The sequence below is a fragment of the Pogoniulus pusillus genome, chromosome 31, assembly GCF_015220805.1.
Source record: "Pogoniulus pusillus isolate bPogPus1 chromosome 31, bPogPus1.pri, whole genome shotgun sequence".
Taxonomy (NCBI): domain Eukaryota; kingdom Metazoa; phylum Chordata; class Aves; order Piciformes; family Lybiidae; genus Pogoniulus; species Pogoniulus pusillus.
Window position 1 is genome coordinate 11,713,414 of NC_087294.1, and position 21,972 is coordinate 11,735,385.

At 41.4% G+C, this 21,972-nt stretch overlaps 1 protein-coding gene across 2 annotated transcripts in view; it reads left to right on the top strand.

Annotated features, from left to right (window-relative positions):
* EPHA7 (EPH receptor A7) overlaps window positions 1-21,972 on the top strand; it is a 266,536-nt gene that overhangs the window by 227,314 nt on the left and 17,250 nt on the right. The window contains exon 18 of one of the 2 annotated variants that reach the window (XR_010307951.1): window positions 17,911-19,157. The exons of the other annotated variant lie outside the window; for it this stretch is intronic. The gene's annotated coding sequence lies outside the window, so the exon portion shown is untranslated. Of the gene's footprint in view, window positions 1-17,910; window positions 19,158-21,972 lie in introns of those variants that run through there. 2 annotated transcript variants of the gene reach the window in all.

Consider the following 21,972-nt stretch of genomic DNA (forward strand, 5'->3'; position numbering starts at 1 on the left):
TCTCTACTTCTAAATTTATGATCCTGAAAACCACATTCAACTGATACCTGACTGTCAGAATGCCAAAGCATATAGACATGTTAGTGCTTGAAATGAACTTGCCTCAAGTGCCTCTGCATTCCCAGCATAGGTTCTATTTTTATATGCCAGAGCAGCTTTACACCTTAAATACAATCAAATTCTAGAAAAAACAATTTTTATCTCCACTTGAGTCCACTGTACACCTATATTAGGAAATCTCCACTCCAGGGACTGTAGAAGTGGCTGCCTTTTTCTTTTAAATATCCAACTGTGAGAGGAAAAAAAACATGAGGAGGCAATAATATTAAAAGAACTTGCATCTGCACAGTAGCCAAGGCAAAAAAGCTCAACATCACTGTGGAAACGTTAGGAAAAAGATCATTTTAGTGGGTTAATGATGGAAAGTATTGGCTTATTTGTTAAAGGAATGAGTATTTTCTTATGTTAGAGATTTATCATCTGGAGCACGTGAATACTCTTGAAATTAATTGGAGTCCAGGTGCCCCCAAGTTGGAGCAAACGCCTTCAGAATTAGAATACCAGCCATACTATTTGTCTTGCTCTCTGAACCACTAATTCTTGCAGTCTTCCCCCCCAGAGTAGGGCAGGTTCGACAGGGAGATGTAGATGAAGCTGATTGTGCCTAGTGTGTTACTCGGTAGTTAAGTCCCTCTCCAGGTTGCAGAAGCTGTAGCTCTGACACCTCTTAGAGAGGTGAAACGTTAGTGTCTCTACCCTTAGCTTTCTAGGTAACCATTGGAATTATCAGAATTAATTGCAGTAAGACTCTTCATCCGGCTGTAGCTTTTAATTAAACCTCTATAGTGTCTGAGTGCATTGTCTTGCTAAGATCATAGCTTACATATTGGGAATTCTAAATGAGTGTTTGCTTCCCAGCCCATCTGTGAATCATAAAGGGGGTTAGGTGGGAACCAGGTGCTACTTTCAGACATATGTTAGAGCTTAGATATAAGTACGTGATGAACTTTACCTTCTAAACCACAGGTGTCCAGTTTTTCATGGCATTAGCTCAGGTGAAAGGGATTAGTCTTAGACATAAATGTTTTAAATCATGTCTGAGTACCAGAGGGAATTAAGCATTTTGTCAACCTGCATGAAAAAAAAAGGAGTTCTTTTAAGATTTAAATTTTGCCACATAAAAGAAAACTTTTTTCTTTTAAATAACTTTTTTTTTTAATTATAGTTTTGAGATTTTTTTATATATATCAGCAAAACCAAAGAAGTCTTTACTCACTGCTCTATTCCTAGAATAATTTAATGTTTCTCTAATCAACTGTACCTTTAACGAATGAGGTGAGGAATGGTACTGAAAGGTTAGATTGTACTGAAAAATCAGAGAATCAGTCAGGGTTGGAAGGGACCACAAGGATCAGCCAGTTCCAACCCCCCTGCCATAGCAGGGACACCCTACCCTAGATCAGGCTGGTCAGAGCCTCATCCAGCCTGGCCTTAAACACCTCCAGGGATGGGGCCTCAACCACCTCCCTGGGCAACCCATTCCAGGTTCTCACCACTCTCATGCTGAAGAACTTCCTCTTCATGTCCAGTCTGAACCTACCCATCTCCAGCTTTGCTCCATAAGCATCTGCAAATCTGCAATCCTCTTCACTTGTAGACTTTTAAACCTCTACCATCTTTAAAAGTCTTTTTCCCTATGGGGAAAAAAAAAAGAAAAGACAGAGAAGAAGAATCTATATTAATTTGCTGCTGCCCAGCCACATCCTGCTCATGACTATGTCTTGGTTACCTACAAAATGCATCAACTGAACCCTGGAGGCTACCTTCAGGTGTATTGCTTTGCTTTTTGTGTTTAACACAGGCTTTATGAAGGGGTTAATATATTAGTCCTTCTTAAAAATGATTAATCTTCTTCATTAGAGATGACATCACTCATACTTATTAGCAATGCTTCAGCTGTAGAATTATGTTAGTTATGTGACTGAGTTGCCTACAAAGGAGCCATAATACATTCTAAATAAATGGCCAGAGAATCTTTCTTTTCTATAGTAAACTGCAGCTCACTCTCATGACAGAGAAAATATATAAAGGAAGTTTTTGTCTCTGTTTCACAATGACCATGCAATAAATACTTCCCTGGAAATGTTAAGTGCCAACAAGCATGCATTTTCTATCAAAATATTGCTTCATTTTTATGGAAGACAGAGCCTCCTCTATGCTTTTTTATTAAAATTGTGTGTCTTGCTTGCTTGTTTGCTTGCTTCATCCCTGCCTTCTTTTATCTGTAGCTACATTTGGGAATGCTGTAACTAATGGGATATTAATAAAAAATTATGAGACTTCACCGTCACTGTGTAAGCTTAGAGCATATTTTCCCCCCTTCTCTCTCTCTCTGTACACATACCACACACGTGCACATATATACAAGGATAAAGACACTATAAATAGCAGATAAAAGCTAGATAAAAGCACATGTAAACACTGTCCTGGTAACAATTCTTAGAAGCACTGCTTCTATCTATACAGATATACAATAAACCTGTGGGTCTGCTTTCAGATTTTAAGTGCACTAAATTTATGGCCACATCCTATATCTTACTGTTGAAAGGCTGGATGTTTTTCTATTGATCACAACAATTCCCTGTCTAGTTAAAATGCACAGTGATTCACCTAACCTATTAAGTCAGATTTGTCTCCACTGTGAAGTGGAAAAAAAATAATAATTCCCAAGCCTATTAAATTGCATTAGGTTTAGTAACTCCTTCTAGAAGACAACAGAACAACTTTGTAAACCAAGGTCGCATAAGGTACAACGTTGTCTCTCTCTTATTGCACTCACTATTTTTGCCCTGTGCTCTTGCATATGATTGGCAATACCTAGATGTGGAAGGCCATGCTGTCCTTTTAGCAGACAGTTGAAAAATTGAGGGCAGGGAGGTCCAGTTTTCCCTGACTACTGTCAGCAGATGTGCTTGCCAGTGAAACAAGAGCAAATACTGAGTTGCTATTACATGTGGGAAGTTTGGACATGTTGTATCAGAAATTAATAACCGTTGTGAATGGTGACTATTAATTTCTGTATGAATATTAATGTTTGTTATTAATATTAAAAAATCAGGGAAATTCCCTGAAGTTCTTTGGATTTTGGGTCGACAGGAAGCAATTGCATAGAATTAAACAGTTTAAACAATCAGGTGTTGGAAATTAGGAGTGTGAGAACAGGAAAAATTCTAACTGTGCTTTTGGAGTCTTGGCATTCACTTCAGCATATGTACTAGTGATGCTTTTGGTTCCTGAGTAAGTCTCCTGTATGAAAGATGCTTTCAAACTTGTCATCATAGAATCATAGAATTATTGAATCAACCAGGGTGTAGGAGACCTCTGAGGTCATCCAGTCCAACCTAGCACCCAGCCCTATCCAGTCAACTGGACCATGGCACTAAGTGCCTCATCCAGGCTTTTCTTGAACACCTCCAGGGACAGTGACTCCACCACCTCCCTGGGCAGCCCATTCCAATGCCAATCACTCTCTCTGTGAAGAACTTCCTCCTAATATCCAGTCTATGCCTCTCCTGGCAGGGTAAAATATAAATATTTCAGGCAGAGGTGAGAGATGCTACTGAGCTGGTGGATGTGAGCTGCATATACGTGGATGTCTTTAATGAGTCCCAAATGAGGATAGAATCATTGAATCAGTCAGGGTTGGAAGGGACCACAAGGATCAGCTAGTTCCAACCCCCATGCCATCAGCAGGGACACGCTACCCTGGATCAGGCTGGCCAGAGCCTCATCCAGCATGGCCTTAAATACCTCCAGGAGGTGTTTAAGGAGGAGAGGCAGGAAGACTGAATACAGAAAGGCACAGTGCAGAAAGGCAGGGTTTCTAAATCATCCCCCTTTATATACTTGATTTTGGAAACCAAACTGGCCAATTGGCACTAGCACCATTGTTGTGGCCAATGAATTCAAAGCTTCCTGCTTCCTTTGATCATGCAGGCATGGTGACGGCAACACAAGACATCTGACGTGGTGCTGAGCCCCCTAGACCTCAAGGCTTTGCTCATCTGACTCATTCCTGGACTCCAGCTTGTGCCAGCTTGCTTGTGCCATGGGAGGAATGGGCTGGATGTTAGGAGGAAGTTCTTCCTGGATGGAGTGATTTGCCATTGGAATGGGCTGCCCACAGAGGTGGTGGAGTCACCATCCCTGGAGGTGTTGGAGGAAAGCCTGAATGAGGCACTTAGTGCCATAGTCTAGCTGACTGGACAGGGCTGAGTGCTAGGTTGGCCTGGATGATCTTGGATGTCTCTTCCAACCTGGTTGATTCTATGATTCAACAGGAGGAGGAGTGCCAGGGTTAAACCTGCCTGGCAGGATTCATACCCTACGAGGGCACGTGTCCAAAGAGAAAAAGTTTAGGATAGGAATATATCTATATATATATAATTTTCTTTGCATTGACAGGACAAAGCCAATGGGGACAAATGACGGAATAATGTACTTATAAAAGCCTGGCTTCTAATAATAAGTGCTGTGCATCACATAATTGGCTGGGAGATACTTCTGGTCTGGTTTGACTCTTGGCAACTTTTTACCTGCATATGGAGTGATTAGCAAATGTAAATTGTCTGCCAGGATTCCTGGAGAGTTCTAACTGAGCTTGAGGATTTTGTGTTTGGACACAGCTTGCATATAGGTCTTTAGAGCAGGTTAAATTGTCTCCAGGCAACCTGCTGAAATGGGTAGAAAAAATCAAGAACTCATTACATAGGCAAAGTAATAACAGGAAATATCTTGCAAGCAAGAATTTCTTCCTCTTCCTTGCCTTCCTCTTCCTTGCCTTCCTCTGGCCTTCATTCATTAGTTTGCTATTCTCAAAATCTTCCAGTAGAGTGTTATTCAACCTACTGTCACTTCTTTCTCAGACCTTACTATTCTGGGCCTCATCTTGTTGTTAAAAGACTAATTACATTAACAAAACATAAGCAATACAAGTGCATTCACTGTTAAAAGCCAATTGTGACCATCCGAGGCTATTTTTTACTGAGAGATAGTAAAAACCAACAGTAACCTATATCACCATTCTTCTGCTGAGAAATGCAACTAGTCAAAATATAGACGAGACACTCACTTCTAAACACTTCTTAGCTCTCACTTCTGGCTGTGCCTTCTTTCTGGTGGTCTGGTCTCTGTGGCCGACTCTGCCTTTAACTCTCTAATCCACCTAACCCCTCCTCTAACCTCCTTGTCATCTTTTTGACATCTCACCTCAGATCTCCAGATCTGCATCAGGAGAAGTGTGGCCAGCAGGGCCAGGGAGGTGAATCTTTCCCTCTACTCTGCTCTGCTGAGACTCCACCTGAAATACTGTGTCCAGTTCTGGAGCCCCCATTACAAGAAGGATGTGGATATGCTGGAGTGTGTCCAGAGAAGAGCCACGAGGATTCTCAGAGGGCTGAAGCACCTCTCCTATGAGGACAGACTGAAAGACTTGGGGCTGTTGAGTCTGGAGAAGAGCAGGCTTCCAGGTGACCTTCTTGTGGCCTTCCAGGATCTGAGAGGGGGCCTACAAAAAAGCCGAGGAGGGATTTTCAGGCTATCAGGGAGTGACAGGACTAGGGGGAATGGAACAAAGCTGGAGATGAAGAGATTCAGACAGGACATAAGTAGGAAGTTGTTGAGCATGAGAGTGGTGAGAACCTGGAATGGGTTGCCCAGGGAGGTGGTTGAGGCCCCATCCCTGGAGGTGTTTAAGGCCAGGCTGGATGAGGCTCTGACCAGCCTGATCTAGGGTAGGGTGTCCCTGGGCATGGCAGGGGGGTTGGAACTGGCTGATCCTTGTGGTCCCTTCCAACCCTGATCGGTTCTAGGATTCTATCATTGTTGTGTGGTGCTTTACTTCTAGCAATAGCAATCTCAAGTGTGAGAAACTAGACTTTTCAATGTAGTCACAGCAGCAGCAGAGTTCTCTTTCTCATTAACAAACTGTGTTCAGAGAAGTAGATAATTTAATGAATTAAAGACCTCTGCAGGAAATATTAGCACATTGAGTGATATTTGAACCACAAAAAGATGAATTATGCCACTGTCTGTTTTCTGAGATCAGGACCTCATAGAGCCTAATTTGATGAACAGTTTGAAGGAAACAGATTTTTTTAAAGGCCTCCCTTGCAGCTAATTAAAAAGAAAATCTCCTCTGCAGAAGCAGTGCAGTAAACTGACATCTTGCTTAGATTTTTTTCTGGTATTATATGTGTAAGAGCCAATCCATTACAAGTTATGAACCTGAAGATTAAATGCTCCTGCCCAAGCTGAATTATTAACAATAAATTATTTCAACGTGCTAGGATGGAATAGAATCTCAAAATAGGACACAGTTCTACACAAACCCAACCAAACAACAAACAAAAGTACTCATCAAAGACTTCACACAAGTCTTGCCCTTGTGGCCCAGAAGGCCAATGGGATCCTGGGGTGCATTAAGAGGAGTGTGGCCAGCAGATTCTCCTTTCCCTCTACTCTGCCCTAATGAGACCTCACTTAGAATCATAGAATCATAGAATCAACCAGGTTGGAAGAAACCTTGGAATACTCCATTCAGTTTGGGGCTTTCCAGTTCAGGAGGGACAGGCATCCACTAAAAGAGTCCAATGGAGGGCTGTGAAGATGATTAAGGGACTGGAGCACTGCCTGTGAGGAGAGGCTGTGGGACCTGGGGCTTTTTGATCTGGTAAAGAGAAGACTTAGAGAGGATCTAATCAATGTTTATAAATATTTGAGAGCTGGGGGTGAAGAGAGAGGGGACAAACTCTTCTCAGGTGTGCCCTGTGATGAGACAAGGGGCAATGGGTATAAACTACTGCACAGAAAGTTCCACTTCAATGTGATTAAAAACTTCTTTACTGTAAAGGTCACAGAACACTGGAACAGGCTCCCCAGAGAGGTTGTGGAGTCTCCTTCTCTTGAAACTTTCAAGCCCTGTCTGGATGTGTTCCTGCATGACCTGATCTAGAGTCTATGGTCCTGCTCTGGCAGGGGGGGAGGTTGGACTTGCTGATCTCTGGAGGACCCTTCCAACTCCTAACATCCTGTGATCTTGTGATCTATACCAAACAAAAATATCTCCCTCTCAAAAAAAACAAACCAAACCAAACCAGACAAAACCCACCAAACAAACAAACCCCCACCCCAAAACCACAAAAACCCCAAACCAATCAACCAAAAGAAAACCCTCAAAATCCCCCTAAACTATTTCCATATGTATAAGATAACTTAAAAAAAAATAGAGTAGTTTCTGCTGTCTTCACATATGTTTGATAAGACCAGAATTTGTTAGCAATACCATTAATTATAATAGCCATAGAATCATAGAATCAACCAGGTTGGAAGAGTCCCTCTGACTCAGAGAAAGTCTTTTCAATGCTATTAGAAACTATGCTTTTGTTCCTACAGTTGTCTTTAAATAAGCAGGTAATGGTGAGTGCTATTTAGCTAGTCAGATTCCTTTATTACTTGCTTGGCATTTTATTGTTCCAAAGATTTTATATGTGAGGTTTATTTGTTAGGAATTCCAGACAGCCTTGTACAGATTCCATTGGGGCTGCCTGTATGCACAGAAGAGTACGTGTTTGCAGAAGGATTGGACCAGCTTTTAGTCCACTGACACTTTAAATCAGGATGTGTGAGAACATCCTTTCATTTTCCACACACCCCCAAAAAAATATCAAGACAAAGTTTCCTTCTTTGGCAACATTAAAACTGAGTGTCATGTTATACTCATGATATTATTGGACATCAAGTATTCTAGTAAACAGCTGGCCTAATCCTGGATTGCACATCTGGTAGGTGTGGATGGAATTCATTAGAATAAGTCTTCCATAAATAATGTGCTAAAGCTTTGATATAACAAGTGCTTATGCCTGATGGCAGCCATTTACTGTTTGCCAGTTCAAATGTGCTTCCAGTGTTGGAATTCATCCACACTGGCACTTGAAGTATTGAAATGAGCTCACTACATTTTGGAGGTGAGAGTTGAAGTATGGGAGCCATATACTCAGCTACTGTGAACTGCAGCAGCTCCAGGGAAGTGAGCAGAAGCACCTTACTCTGTAGATGAAATTTTGTCCTATAATCTTCTGCTTTTAGCCAGCTTGGTACTATTTTAGTGCAATTAATCATCGAGCATAACATTCTCAAGAGCTGACCTTGAATAGAGATGTCAGCTTAGAGGAAAGCCTAAAACAAGAGAGGGAGGACTTAAACGTTGTCATAGAACAATAGAAGATAGATTTGGAAGGAACCTTGAGGAGTCACCTACACTATGTGCTCTGAACATATTTGCCCCATTCCCAATGGATATCTGACTAATCTGTTCGTTATTCACTTATCAATAATCCCAGCACCACAGCAGCAGCAGAAAGCATCATGCATAGCTCCCCTGTGTCCCCCAGATGCAGGGAAATGTCTGACATTTTTTTCTCTTGATAGGATGTGTAAGCAAATGATTATCATTGGTTGCAGATGCAACAGAAGTGTTCAGCTGAAGTGCTGACAAGAGGGTGGAAAATTTAAATCTGACCATGAAGCTAGTGAAAATAGATCACAGAATAGCAATTAAGATATTTGTGTTTATGATTCAGAGAATAGTCTCATCTAAAAACCCATCAAAAGGAAGCATCATTTCCTCCAGATATTTCATTATAATGTATTGTTATTAGTTGTATTTTAGTTTAAACATGCTGCCTTCTCTGTAGAGAAATCTTCTCTTTTATTCTGCTCCAAATGTAAAAAGTGATTTCCAAATATCATTAAATATCTCTTCTATTTGCCCTGGCAATAACAAGAGGCTTACAGAATTCAGTATAGAATTCAGAATTTGGCTCTTGGAATGAGCATATTAAGGAAAAAAGAAGCTGAACTGAAGTATCCCTGGGTAAAATCATAGAATCATCCAGGTTGGGAGAGACCTCCAAGATCATCCAGTCCAACCTAGCACCCAGCCCTATCCAGTCAACTGGACCATGGCACTAAGTGCCTCATCCAGGCTTTTCTTGAACACCTCCAGGGACAGTGATTCCACCACCTCCCTGGGCAGCCCATTCCAATGCCAATCACTCTCTCTGCCAACAACTTCCTCCTAACATCCAGCCTAGACCTCCCCTGGCACAATTTGAGACTGTGTCCCCTTGTTCTATTTCTGGCTGCCTGGGAGAAGAGACCAACCCCACCTGGCTACAGCCTCCCTTCAGATTGTTGTAAACAGGCAATGAGGTCTTCCCTGAGCCTCCTCTTCTCTAGGCTAAACACTCCCAGCTCCCTCAGCCTCTCCTCATAGGCTAATATTTTCAGAGGCACATAAGCTGTTCGGTAACATCAGTCAAGAGCTTTAAGCTTGTAGGTGATTTGGACACTTCTGAAAAAAATTAATTTCACTGACAAGTCTTGAGAAAATAATTTTGTTCCTCAAAGCAAATACTTAAATTATATCTCATCTGAATTACAGTGATCAACACCACCTTGCCCAACTGATTGCTTTTCCTAAATAGATTGTGCATTATCTGTTCCTCTGAAGAGTAATTTCTTTCTTTGCCTTTATGCCATCTTAAACCACAGCTGATCAGATTATTTTTACCTGTGTAAGCAGTAAAATGTCACCTTTCACTAACCTTAAAAATAGATACCAGTAGATTTTTTCCCCCCTTATTAATGTGGGGGGGGTTAATTATTATTGTTGTTAATGATTCTGTATACACTTTACTCTGACATTTCTCATTTTCACTGTGCTAGTTTGAAGCTAGCTAGAATGTTTTGGTGAGAAGAATTAGAGTACAGGCTGTGAAAAGGAAACAATGGTGATGGCTACTTCACTCATAGGCTTGCTGAGATGTATAAGAACATAAACATAGATAACAGTCTCTCTTTGTCTTTGGGGCTGCACTTCTCTCTAACCTAACCTGCTGTCTGTGTGACTAATCCATCTGCTTCCTAAGCCCCCTGACCAACCCTCCAAACCTACTTTGAACATAAGGTAAAGTCTGGGATAAGGTAGAAGGGAGAGCAGAAGGGGGAAGGGTGATTTGGAGCCCCTCCTGGGGACTCTGGTTTCTGGGAGGGCTGTTGTGTTTCTGTATTACCTTTTTAACTTATATATTTCTGTCTATATTGAAAATATCTGCTTGTATGTTGTGCTAAGCTGTAGATATAAAGCTTCACTCTAATTTCCAGCTTGGCTGAGTCTAGTCTGGGTGATTTTCATGAGAGCAGGGGGGTGGGTAACACCCAAGCCATCAAATTCATCATTCAATCTTTATCTCCATGACCTGGAATGAGAACCAAAGCAAAAGGCAGACATTCATTTAAGGAGTACAGAAGAAAGTGTGTTCATAGACATAATTTAAACTCATGGTCAAGAATTGTTTCCTATCAAAATGGGTAAGAATGATGAATCTGATGCTCCAAGAATCTTACTGTGACATCAGAAAATTAAGAGAGGAACATATGAAAGATGCCTGGCCTGGGAAATAAGGGAAAGCCAGAGCTGTGTGGGACAGTAAAGAGTTAATAAGAATAATCAATAACCCAAAGCTGAGAAGGAAGGCAGTGCTTATCTCTTGACTTGTACCATCAGTTATTAACCGTCTTTAAAGGCTTTTGGATGTCTTGTCAGGGTGACAAACTTTCACGTTATTATCTCTCCTGGTGACTGTATATTAGAACAACAGAGAGGAAAGACAAATGTAAGGTGTTTTTGAATCAGCAGTGCAAACTTCTTAGTCTCCATTTGAACCTCATGGGAAAAGGAGACACTCTACTGATGCTTACAGTAGTAGTGGTTTTGGATCAAGGAAGCAGTATGAAATCATGGGGTTACATTTTTGCTACTCTCTAGTTCCCTTGAATACAATAAATGTTCTCATTTAAAGTTACTCACCATTTCCTTCTAATATATTATTGTAATTTATTGTTAAATAGTTGAAAAATAAGAAAGATGTTGCAGAACTGCTGCTTAAGAGTACTATAAATCTTTGACATCAGCTTGAGGATGCTGCTTGTTATATCAATAACACAACTTCAGCTGGTTCCAGATGAACCATGGTTAGGCCAATGACATTAAACCTGCAGAACATCCTGGCTAAGGAGACACAGTCTCAAGTTGTGCCAGGAGAGGTCTAGGCTGGATGTTAGGAGGAAGTTGTTGGTAGAGAGAATGATTGGCATTGGAATGGGCTGCTCAGGGAGGTGGTGGAGTCACCGTCCCTGGAAGTGTTGAAGAAAAGCCTGGCTGAGGCACTTAGTGCCATGGTCTGGTTGTCTGGCTAGGGCTGGGTGCTAGGTTGGCCTGGATAATCTTGGAGGTGTGTTCCAACCTGGTTGGATTCTATGCTAACACCATATCATAATTGTATCTCAGTAACAGAACACCCTATTGTAAGTGAATCGAATTCAGTCTAAAGCTAGTACAGTGTACTAACATTCACTCAAACCATTCACCATTACTCACCAAGCCACTCACCTTCATTTTGTCTGTAGATTTCAGGCAGAAAGATGTTTTATGTCAGCAGAGAGTTGTAAGAATTTCTGAATTGTTTTTGGTTGGGGTAAACCAATATTCCATTTTGGTCTATTAAATCTACTGGAATAGAGTAGATATACTCCTTCTAATATTACTTTTTATTTTTTAAACAAGAAAAAGATCTTCATCACAATCGAGAAGATGCTTGTAATAAAATAAAACCCAGAACAACTTCTAGATGTATGCCTTGGTTATTTTGTTCTCAAGCATATCTAGAGGAGAATAACAGATTAATCAAAATTAGGCCAGCAGGAACATTGAATCATCTAGCTTTACTCATTTATTACAGGACATTAAATTTCACCCTTTAACTCTGTACTGACGCCAATAGGCCTTGTTTTACTAAAACATACCTTGTATTTACTAAAAGCATAGGTTCCAAAAAGGCATCTCTCTTGATTTGAAGATGTTGAGAGACACAGAATTCATTTCTCTGCTGGGTTGCTGTGTTCATTAATCATGACCACTTGTCTTAAAAAAAATTGCTTTACTCCTAATTTTAATTTTTTTTCTGGCTTCTTCTTGCACTCATAAATTCTGCTATGGCTTTCTTTACTAGGTTTTAAAATCTGCAGCACCTTATGTTTTCCATCTATCATAATAGCTCTAAATTAAAAAAGACATTAAGAAAAGAAAAGTTAGCAGGTGAAACATTGCATTTTTCACTGCACAACAGACTGCATCTCCACACTGCAATTAATACATATGGATGTAGCTCCCTCATGTCCAACTCTTAGCCTCCTTTCAGTATTTTGAATACAGACTGCATGCATAGTTTTCTAACATAGCCTTACCAATACTGTATGTGACTGTAAAACCTGAGACATCACTGAATCGCATAATGTCAGGGGCTGGAAAGGACCTCAAAAGCTCATCCAGTCCAACCTCTCTGCCAGAGCAGGATCACCTAGACCAGATCACACAGGAATGCATCCAGGTGGGTTTTGAATATTTTCAAAGAGGGACACTCCACAACCTCCCTGGGCAGCCTGTTCCACTGTTCTGGACACAGTGAACAAATTTCTCCTCATGTTTCACAGTATCACAGTATCACAGTATCAACAAGGTTGGAAAAGACCTCACAGATCATCAAGTCCAACCCTTTACCACAGAGCTCAAGGCCAGACCATGGCACCAAGTGCCACGTCCAGTCCTGCCTTGAACAGCTCCAGGGACGGCGACTCCACCACCTCCCCGGGCAGCCCATTCCAGTGTCCAATGACTCTCTCAAGGAAGAACTTTCTCCTCACCTCAAGCCTAAATTTCCCCTGGTGCAGCCTGAGGCTGTGTCCTCTCGTTCTGGTGCTGGCCACCTGAGAGAAGAGAGCAACCTCCTCCTGGCCACAACCACCCCTCAGGTAGTTGTAGACAGCAATAAGGTCACCGCTGAGCCTCCTCTTCTCCAGGCTAACCAATCCCAGCTCCCTCAGCCTCTCCTCGTAGGGCTGTGCTCAAGGCCTCTCCCCAGCCTCCTTGCCGCTCTCTGGACACGCTCAAGCATCTCAGTGTCCCTCCTAAACTGGGGGCCCAGAACTGAACACAGTACTCAAGGTGTGGTCTAACCAGTGCAGAGTACAGGGGCAGAATGACCTCCCTGCTCCTGCTGACCACACCATTCCTGATGCAGGCCAGGATGCCACTGGCTCTCTTGGCCACCTGGGCACACTGCTGGCTCATGTTCAGGTGGGTATCAATCAGCACCCCCAGATCCCTCTCTGTCTGGATGCTCTCCAGCCACTCCGACCCCAGCCTGTATCTCTGCATGGGGTTGCTGTGGCCAAAGTGCAGCACCCTGCACTTGGAGCTATTGAACGCCATCCCATTGGACTCTGCCCATCTGTCCAGGTGGTCAAGGTCCCGCTGCAGAGCCCTTCTGCCCTCCAACCCAGCCACAACTGCCCCCAGCTTGGTGTCATCTGCAAACTTGCTGATGACTGACTCGATGCGGTTAAGACTTGCAAGTAACTGACGTCAAACTGAGAGAAGCTTAGCACAGCTATTAGTGGAAAGCTCCCCTTTGACTCACTTGGTAAACATGCCTTCAATACACCCTCAGGGTAGTGGTTCAAGGACTGGCTCAGTGCACACACAGCAAGTTCAGTTACCAGATTTAATCTGTCAGATGCAAACTGCTATCACATCCATCTGTGGGATTTGCCGGAAAGGTGCAGAGATCAAAACCTGAGATTCCCTCAGAGTTTCCAAGAGTAGCAGTTCCTGAATACCTGAGATGTAAATGAACAAGTCTAAGTGAGCACAGGGTGAATCCAGGTAATTTGGCAGCTGTGAAACAGGAGTATGGCAGGAAATACTGCAGGATAAACATAGCATGTATGCTTTGCTTTCAAAAGGGGTGGTGAAAAATGGCCACTTTCCCACTGTGCTTTCTGTTCACCTTTTAGCAGCTCACCACACAGATGTCTGCTATCTTTACAGTTGTGTTGCATCGTTGGTAGGAATGCTCCTTGGCAGCATTCCTTTGACCATCTCTGATATTTGTGTCATGAAGAATGCTCAGTCCTACCCTTCTGTTGCTAAGGTAATTCGTGCAGCACAGTAAAGACAGATTTATCCTCTGCCTCATTTCCCTCATACCTGACTGCAGAGCTCTCAGCCTGTCCTGTCAATATCCTGACTTGACTGCATGACTGAGTTGCTACATTACAATTTCCACTGTGAGGCAGGAGGTATGCATTGACCTTCATTCAGAATTTGGATTCAGATGGACAAATGTTTGTTTAATGTTCATGATTTCAGATATGGTTGATTTAATGCAGAATGTTTCAAAAGGTGAGTCATAAAGCATGTGTTTTAAAATTTGTTTAAGTTGTTGGAGGCCCTAAGCCTGCTATGAAGAGATAATATGCATGTAGAGAAAGTTTTGGATAACTAAGGAGACAATCTTAGTTAAATTTATGTTTGGAAAGAGGAATCAGCAGAGTTTGTTGGTATAGAAGTTTTGGATAACTAAGGAGACAATCTTAGTTAAATTTATGTTTGGAAAGAGGAATCAGCAGAGTTTGTTGGTATAGATGAGTGTCAGTTTCTCAACAGCTACTGAAGGCATTTCAAATATAGGCAATGCAAATGGGAATAAACACACGTGTCTTGTCTTGAGATAATTGCAAAGGAGAAAGAAATAGGAAGAATTTACTTCATAGTTGAAAAGAAATTATCTTAAAACAGTAACAGAGATCACATTTGGAAAAGTAACTCTTTCATTTGCTCATCCAAAATAGAGTATGGATATAGCCATAATCATATCAGCCTTTGCAAGTGCATGAAACAAACTTGAATTTAACTGCAGGCCAACAAGTTAAAGAAAAGAAAAAAAGAAAAAGGAAAAGGACAAGGAAGAGAAAAAGAAAAAGAGACAAGGAAAAAGAAAGAAAAAGAAAAAGAAAAAGAAAAAGAAAAAGAAAAAGGAAAAGAAAAAGAAAAAGAAAAAAGGAAAAGGAAAATTAAAAAAGGAAAAGAAAAGAGAAAAAGAAAAAAGAAAGGAAAAAAGGAAAAGAAAAAGAAAGGAGAAAAAGAAAGGAAAAAAGAAAAGAGAAAAAAAAGGAAAAAGAAAAAGAACAAGAAAAAGAAAAAGAAAAAGAAAAGAAAAAAGAAAAAAGGAAAAAAGAAATAAAAATAAAAATAAAAATAAAAAGGAAAAGAAAAAGAAAAAGAAAAAGAAAAAGAAAAAGAAAAAGAAAAAGAAAAAGAAAAAGAAAAAGAAAAAGAAAAAGAAAAAAAGAAAAAAAAAAGAAAAAGAGAAAAAGGAAAAAAGGGAAAAAAAAAAGAAAGAAAAAGAAAAAGGAAGAGAAAAAAGAAAGAGAAAAAGAAAAAGAAAAAAAAGACAAAAAAGCAAAAGAAAAAAGGGAAAGGAAAAATAAAAAGATAAAGAAAAAGAAAAGAAAAAAGGAAAAGAAAAAGAAAAAAGCCTCAAAGCAAGGTCAAATGCTTCAGCTGAGACAGTAACAAATCAAAGCCATACTGTTTTAATCTTCAAGTGTGCTGTGCTGGTTATTTGCAATCTTAATCAGTCTTTCTTCTTAATAAAAAACCCAACCAAACAACTTTTGGAAGTTTTGAACAATGAGACAAAATTAAGACTATGAAGAACAGCTCCCCAGAGTTTTGAGTTTTGTTCAGAAAGTCCTTCAAAACTTGCAATCTAATTAGTGCTCCTAAGGAACCAGTGTTGTTCTGTGGGTAGTAATTGGAATATTAGTCACAAAAGCAGTAGTAAGATATTATAAGCATGATCAGATTAACTGTAAGAAAAGGTAACACAGGTACCTCTAATAGTTTAACTGCTGCAACGAAGAGCACTCTGAGTTTGCAGTCACAATGTATTGGCAGTTTTGAAGCCCACACAGATCTTTGTGTTAATCTAGCTTATAATGCTGCAACCAGTTTTAAACTAGGGTGTGAATAGGGATTTAATCCTGTTGTGGCTAACATTTGAATTGTTCTCTTAGTTCTAGCACTAGAATTTGAGGAATAATTGCTTTTCTTTGTGCCTTGGTTCTGCCATTTGTAGACTGGGAACAGTAATGTCCCTTGTAAAATTGTTTTAAAGGCTGTGAGAAAATAGACTTAGATCAGCTAAGAGGAAAATAAGGTTTTGCAGAATGAGGAGTAAACACAATTGGGTCTGGCCCATGCAGTCAATAAATTTCAACTAGTTGCTGGTTAGTATCCTATCTAATCTGCCTCCTTGCTTTAATTAGCCTGCTTGAGAAGAGCATAAAGTTCTCTGTAAGCATTCAAGGCATTTTAGTCAGTTTAATTAGCTTGGAGAGGAGGAGACTAAGAGATGACCTGATTAATGTTTATAAATGTGGAAGGGGTGAGTGCCAGGAGGATGGAGCCAGCCTCTTCTTGGTGATGCCCAGTGAGAGGACAAGGGGCAGTGGGTGGAAGCTGAGGCATAGGAGGTTCCATGTGAACCTGAAGAAGAATTTTTTCACTGCGAGGATGACAGAGCACTGGAACAGGCTGCCCGGGGAGATTGTGGAGTCTCCCTCTCTGGAGATATTCAAGAACCATCTGGATGCATTCCAGTGTGATCTGCTCTAGGTGATCCTGCTCTGGCAAGGGGGCTGTACTGGATGACTTTTAGAGGTCCCTTCCATCCCCTGACATCCTATGATTCTATGATTTCTCCAGTGGATAGCACACTTCTAATTCATAAAGTGATCTCACCTAGGCTCAAAGATATTAACCATGATTATGAAAAACCTGCATGACCAAAATGAGTTCTGAATCAATCCTGTCAAACCACATCAACAAACATTAGAATCATACCTACCCTGTGCTTCATGTATGTGTATGTTACAGGTTCGAAAAGGAGTCAGGCAAGGTAAATAGAGCACTTGTCAAACAAGAATCCTACTCGTTTTCATTGGCTTCATATCCAAGCTTTCCTGCTCTCATCTACCCTCAACCAACATAAACAAAAGGACAGGCTAATATTTATGTTCCTCAGCATTCAAACAGACCAAACAAAACCCCCCAAAACCCCCTTGTGTAGACATTTTATAGAGCACAGCAGATGTCCAAAACAGCTGACAACACAGGAAAATGTTAACATCAACACCGAAACAAGAGGAGCAGAATTGTGCTGGTCACAGGCTGCTCAGCAAGCAAGTTCAGGGAGTTAACAGCAAAACTGCTGCATATATTTAAACTTTGTGCTGCAGGTCATGTAAACATTCCTTTCATGGAAGCTGTGTTGGGAATGTAGAAACTCTCTGACCCTGCTGTGTCTTCCCTATAAGGTTTATCATAATGCTGTGACATAACTACACACTGTATCTGTCAAAAGAGATGGCATCTTGCTGTTTAAGAAAAGCAAGCTTGTGTTTATCAGTGGAATCTGGAGAAAAGCAATAATGCCTTCCTGTGCCATTGGAAACATTTCCACTGATCTTGACATTTTTCAAAACAAATTGCTGTTTGGAAGTGAGTGTAAGCTATGAGGTTCTCTTCTAATAGTAGTAAAAGCAGATAAGGAGCTGAATAGGCATACGTGGCCTGGAAGAGTTTAAATTCAGTTAATCTTCTCTGATGGAGTGCTACCACATTAAACCCCCACCCCCCCTAAAAAAAAATCAGGAGAAAAGGTAACTTTTAACTCTATGTATCATTTCTTTTTCTGATTTCTTTCAGAGGCAGAGAAGTTGGAGGTTGTACTGCAGCCTTCCAGTCATTTCACTGCAGTCCTCAAGCAATATGTCATTGTCAGACACTTTATCTGTCACTTGCACTCTTGCCTGTAGACAGCAGAAGCCTTCTGGGAGATTTCATGGTGACTTTTTTTTTTCTCCCCCTTTCTTTTTTCCTTCCAGGCTGCAGCAGGTGTGAAGTCACCACAACTCTATTAGCTCCACTGTGGCAATGAAAGCACATTATTATAATAGAATTGGATGTCTGCTCATTACTAGGGAAGCTACTTGCTCCAGGACTTGCCCTTTTTCTATGTAAGGCCACACTTTCCTGCCAGCTCTTTTTCAGAAGAGGCCTCAAAAATGAAGACATCAAACACTCAGCTGGAATCCAACTGCATTCCACTCTGCCATCCTCACAGACTAGACCCGAAAAGCCCGGCTTCTCTTATTTCAGTCTTGACAAAAGCAGGACAATGGGTGGCTATTGGGAAAGTCTTTTCTTACTTTTTTTTTTGCAGCTAAGAGCCATAAGCATTATCCCAGGAATCTCCATTCACATGAAGATAATGCACAGTCACTCTCTCCTTGTTTAGACTACAGCTCAAACCTATCTGGGACCATCTCTTATTTTCTTTCTTGCTTTTTAATCCTTGGCTTTACCTACTGATCTATCCAACAACTGAACAAACTAAATAGGAAAATAATTGTGCTTAAGTCTAAGCGCATCGAAGCCTTAGACAAAGATGCCTTGCATTTTCCTCCCCTCGGCTCCTAAGCTGTACTGATGGGAAGGAACTTCCAAATAGACATGTTTAAGACTGCTGAATGAGCTTCTGGAGCCTGGAAGGGGTCAATGTATTCTGTGAAGAATCACCTGTCCTTCAGTGGTAAACGGAGTCAATCACAAACCTTCTTAGTGCTCAGCTCCTTAATGGGCATTCTGCACCCTAGTATGCATTTACACATGAGGTTATTACTATTAAGGAAAGTCCTTGTGTGAGTTTAAATAATCCAGCTCTTGGTGGTTTTGTTTTGGTTTCTTTTCTTGTTTGTTTCTTTTACTAAGGATGAAGAATGTGTTAGGAGGTTCAGAAGCAAACTTTTTGTTTGCTGAGGCTCTCTCTAAAAGGATGCCGGAGAAGGCATGATTACATCTAAAGTAAGATAGCTTGAAGAAAAGCTTTCCTCTTTAGCAAACATAGAAACTACCTGGAGTGTACATGAAAGAATCTTTTTAGGTATATCTTCACATCTTTATATTAAACAAATATCTTGGCTAGTAGTGTTTTCCTTTACTGATTCTTCTGCTCCTTCCAGGTTCTATCCTGTCAACAATAACAGTAATAAACAAGTACTGAATAGCTTGAAGTTTCATTTCCTGTAACAGTTTGAGTCGTATCCCAAGGAATAAAACTTGCAGAGATTTATTTCCTTCATTTGCTTCATTCTCTACGGTTTTATACCTTATACTAGTGTTTTGGCAGGGTTCTGTTAGCCTGTCACCTGGATTTGACTAAATCCTGTTCTCTTCTTCATACTTGAAATGATCCTAGGACATACCAAATTTCTGAAGCCATCCAGAGGATGCAGTATTTGCTGAAGCAGTCAACTTTCTGGAAGGTTACCTAATTTCACCAATTTGCCAGTCTCACCCACTCACTCACTTATACATCCATATCATTGGATAGAATCATAGAATCAACCAGGTTGGAAGAGACCTCCAAGATCATCCAGGCCAACCTAGCACACAGCCCTAGCCAGTCAACTAGACCATGGCACTAAGTGCCTCATCCAGGCTTTTCTTGAACACCTCCAGAGACAGTGCCTCCACCACCTCCCTGGGCAGCCCATTCCAATGCCAATCACTCTCTCTGGGAAGAACTTCCTCCTAACATCCAGCCTATACTTCACCTGGCACAACTTGAGGCTGTGTCCCCTTGTTCTTTTGCTGGTTGCCTGGCAGAAGAGACCAACCCCACCTGGCTACAGCCTCCCTTCAGGTAGTTGTAGACATCAATGAGGTCACCCCTGAGCCTCCTGTTCTCCAGGCTAAACAACCCCAGCTCCCACAACGAGCAACGGGTATAAGTTGCAGCAAAAGAGGTTCTGCCTCCACACAAGGGGGAACTTCTTTACTGTAAGAGTCACGGAGCACTGCCACAGGCTGCCCAGAGAGGTTGTGGAGTATCCTTCTCTGGAGCCTTTCAAGGCCTGTCTGGATGTGTTCCTCTGTGATCTGTGTTAGATAGGATTGTCCTGCTCTGGCAGAGGGGGTTGGACTTGATGATCTCCTTGAGTCCCTTCCAGCCCCTAACATCCTGTGAGCCTGTGATATTTCCATTTATATATAATTTGCTATATAGAAATATATTAACCAGGTATGATTGGTTCAGATTGCTAGTCAATAGAGACAAAATATTAGAGCCTTTCAAAACCAAAACACTGTGGGAATATTTTTTTCCCATTTATTAAGTATATTATCAGCATGGATATTTATGTTAAGGCAGAGAAGGTTGAAGAAGTGGGTTTTCAAACTCATGGGAATGAAAAAGAGTAATAATATTCTTCAAAAGAGAAATAATTGCACTAACTAACATCAGGTCTGCTAAATTAATGTCTCTTTAGGACAGGAGAATTTTCTCTTTGGAGATTTTTGTCTGGACATGAGGATTAGAGTTGTCAGCAGTGATGTGCTTTTTGAAGAGCAGCTATCCTGGACACAGACCATTTAGCTTTTTAAAGGTACGAATTGAGGGCAAGGACTAAACCAAGATTTAGATCTCTAAGTCCCTAAAACCAACACTTATCCTGTTCAGGGAGCATAGTTTCGCCTCACAAATTGCTGAGGCACTTAAGATTCTGCTACAAATCAGGCCCCAAAGCATTTACTTCTTATCTGATGTGAGTATCTTCATGCTCACCAACTGTTAAGCTGCCTGAGATCTACAAGCTCTTGAGACTTGTGCCCAGCATGCTCCCTGAGATTCCTGGTCTAATGCACTCCAACAATACATAATGCAGCAGCCATGGTCAAATCCACTAAAAGCAGTCCAGAGAAGGGACCTCTGTGTATCATCTGTGTATCTATCTCTTTGGTAACTGGCATGCTCCTCCAGGAAGGCAGAGCAGGTCAATTCATTTCTTGGCACATGGGCTCACAAATTATCAACTTGCACTTGGAAAATGATGCAAAACCAAAATTAGAAATAGTTACCAATATCCAATTTTCTAGAGGTTGAAGCCCAGCTGGTGGTTGACATCTGTTTCACCAGAAGTATAATCTAGTCTAGATGTGTTCCCCATCATAGTCCTGTGAGAGCTGACCCCTACTCTTCCCCAGGGGACACCAGCCAGAACCTGTCCCACTACTCTGATCAGAAGCAGGGCACCTGGGAGCACTGGAGCAGCCGCAGCCACGGTCACCAGGCACCTCCCTGGGGATGGGCAGAGGTCAAGCCCTGAAGATGTACTCAACTCCCATAGTCAGTTCCAGGATCTCCACATCCCTCCTGTAATGGGGCTCCAGAACTGGATGCAGTACTCCAGCTGGGGTCTCAGCAGAGCAGAGTAGAGGGAGAGCATCACCTCCCTCGCCCTGCTGGCCACACTTCTCCTGATGCAGCCCAGGCTCTGGTTTGCCCTTCGGGTTACAAGTGCACACTGCTGGTTCTTGAGCTTCTTGTTCACCAGCACCCCCAAGTCCCTCTCCTCAGGACTGCACTCCAGCTACTCACTGCCCAGTCTGGATTTGTGCTTGGGATTGCCTCTACTTAGATCTAGGACATAGTATATATCTGATAAGCAAAGTTATGAAGAATCTATGACTGATGCAATTCAGAGTTCCTGTGTGATGCTATTCAGTTTCTCAGCTGTTTCTCAGCAAGGAAATGAATCTAGGATCTTCATCTACAAACATATGCTAGAGTCACCATGAGAAAAGACACTGCTCCTTTCCACTTCAGTTCCTTGATCAGGAATGACTTGGGATTTATTTCATCTGGTGGCATGAACTAGATAGCTAGAGATGTGTGAAAGCCCCGCTGTTTCTTACAACATGTCTGAACAGTGGAAAGGATTAATGCTTAATTAAAAATACTGTGCCTCCTTCAACAGAATCTGGAAATGATGGAATGTTTTATAGCATTGTATCCCCTTCACAGACAAGATAATAATCTGTTTCAGCAATGCATATTCAAGTCCTAGCAGCAGCTTGAATTTAAGAGCTGCATATTGCAATAGTCT